Raw genomic sequence first — 3,016 nt, 5'->3', positions numbered from 1 at the left:
ATCACAGTAGCCTTATTGCAATCTCTCCAAAAGGAGCCAGTTTTATCACTGTATACTGAAGAGGAAATGGAAAGTGTCAGCACAACCAGTTCTTCTGCAAAGGGGAGCAGCACTGGAGCAGGTCAAGTGAATTTCTCTGAAGTCAGCTCAACATCAGAAGAATTCATGACACAATCAGCTCATCAAATACGAGCATTTTTATGAATTTGTATGAAGAAGACATTGTGGACTCTAGATCTGGAATGTCATTACACCTCTGCTTTGCAGTGCAGCTGGGGAAGGCATGAAACCTAAACTAGGGCTGTTGCTCCTTGGAGAATATGCTGATAGTGGGAATGACACTGAAGAGGAGGCAATGAATTTGCGTAAAGCAGAAGAAGAGAAAGCCAAAGAATTAGCTAAAGTTTCAAGTGAGAAAAATGAAAATTCTATATTCAACATGTTAGCAGCGAAGTGATTGATGATAAAAGTAACCCTCAAACGAGGCGGTTGAAATCAGGTCACTAGCGACTGCAATGAAACTCTTACTGTGGACAGCAAAGTTCCTTCACCTGTTCCAAGGAAAGTAGAAGATGGCAAGGATTCTGATCACCATCATACCCTCTCCTGGATGAGAAATTTGCAAAATTAGAAAAGTTGTGAGTAAAGAAGAAGGGCAAATTTCTCTCTGAGTCAGATTCCATGACAGTGAAAGGTCTCTTTGAGTGGAAGGGGTTCAATAAATAAAAAGATACCAAAAGGGATAAAAACAGAAAAAAGGACAAGAAAAAAGAAAGAAAGAAGCGGAAACAAAAATATTTACAGGATAAGAAGAGTCAGAATCGGTACTGTACATGTAGTTAGCTTGCTTGGATGGTAGTTACTGTGATTTTCATAATTTTGCAGAATCTCACCTCATGTGCTAAGCACCAAACTGCATCTTGCTGCCATCAATCAAATTTCCAGAAGATTGACTCCACCTCCAGAGTGAATTGGAGTTTTTGTTAATTTGACAGCTTGAATGCCATTATGATATTATCTTTTTTGGAGGTTCTGCAGTAAAAAGATTCGTACATATTCTATTGCTTTCCATTGGGGTCGAGTTCGTGGGAACCAAGATGCTGATTGGTAGGTTTATGTTTTCATCAATAATTATTGATTTCTTATTGATGGAAACCAAAATGCAGTTTGGCTGTTGGTGGTTGAAGATGACATTCCGTAACTTATGAAAGTCGCAGCAGCACTTTTTCAACGGGTGACGGAAGCGGGTAACAACGAAAAGATGAATGATGATTTTTTTAAGTTAAGCCACTGACTGCTGCAACCATTGTTGTTTAATTATCTTTATCTCCTACGCGTTTCGTGAGACTGACGCACACTTCATCAGGGTATATATTTTTTCATTCCCTGGCAAGGAAATTGCTCCATATATTACGTTCATGCCGCGTAAGGATAAGCTTCCTACCGGTCTGTCCCTGCACTGTGTACTGCCATGTACAACCAAATATGGGTAGTGGCAAGGAGTGGTAGTTTCGAGTTTTGGAAACTTTTGGGCAAGATATGTTTTTTTCTGTATAATTTGCAGCATTTTGAAGTTTGCCAATTTGACAGAAAGTTAGTTTTGGATCGCATGATCACCTTTCACTGCACCATTTTGGGTATCTACACTAATGTTGGGAAGTTTTCTGAATGTTTCAGGAAATAAGAAACGTCACGATTATTTTTTAGTTACTTCTTTCACTGTCACCTGCCCCCTGCCACCCATGGAAAGTGCTGCCAGGAAAATCGCAGCAGCAGAAAGTTACAATAACATGTTGTTAATCTTTACCATGCTAATGGTATGTTGGGTCCTTTAAAAAGTGCTCCTTTCGCAAAGCTCAGAGAAAAATGATAGATTAACGATAAAACAGAACTTCATAATTATCTCTTGGTGCAGTAAATATAAAAATACAAACATGTATATTTCATAGCAAGCACAGAGAAATGAGCTTAACCAACTAAACTTTGATGTTTGAAAAATTTGTACAAACAGGCGAATAAGTTGCTACGCTGTATTAAAATGCTTTGCCTTGTTGAAAATGAATGAAAGTTCTTAAAACAGGAGGGAAAAAATTAGTGAAAATACTCAACATCTCGGTCTCTGCCTTCGTATCTTATTATTTGAAGGATTATCTTTGTTCTAAGTCAAGTTCTTCACAAATCAGTGCAGAACGTAAAAAACTACACAGAAAAACTTGTTGACATAGTTCATGCAAACTCCACAGCTTGCAATTTGAAAGGTGTCCTTTCAAAGGCTTTTTTTTCACCCTTCATGGTGCACCATTGAGTTTCTGCAGGAGTTTTTTGAAATTGCTGATCATTTGATAAACAGTCCTTGCTTGCATGTAGCAAAAGTTCAACTGATGCCAAAGCAAATGTGAACCCCTGCCTTTTGGTTTTCGTTATCCTGATCATGGGGATGTAGCGACTGTTCATTTAAAGATTGTTACAGAGACAACTTCAATGTGCGGCTGATATACTGTATTGAATGCCATGATAGACATGCCTTGAGTTTGCAAGCTTTGAACACTTTGGCAAGAAAATCGTGGAGGCTGCGGATTACAGATTTTAATATGTCTTACAATCTGGATCTTTCGGATTTTCAAGTGAACACAAAATCATGACGTACATATAGATTCCATTTAAGGAAATCGGTTTTGAGATTTTGTGTTAAATTGGACATCCAAATATCCGGATTTTAAGATCTGAATCATAGATATAAAATGATTCCTAGCTTGATGTAGTTTACAGTATTTTGTTGTAGTGCACTTTATAAGTGCACTACACACTATGTCATCGGGGCTTTTTGTCTGAGTGTGCGAGTGAGTGAGTGAGTGTAAGATTTGTAGCCTGCAGCGTGTGCATGATTTACGAAACTAATGTACGATTATCTTGAATTGCAACAATTGATGTTTGTTTTTCGGCCTTCTTGTCGCCTTTTTTCTTTCTAATTTTCTTAATGAAAAGAGAATGAAAATTATTTGAGTACATGTATGTT

Source organism: Montipora capricornis, chromosome 8 (genome assembly GCF_036669925.1).
Source record: "Montipora capricornis isolate CH-2021 chromosome 8, ASM3666992v2, whole genome shotgun sequence".
NCBI lineage: Eukaryota > Metazoa > Cnidaria > Anthozoa > Scleractinia > Acroporidae > Montipora > Montipora capricornis.
Note: the sequence above shows the minus strand (reverse complement) of the source record.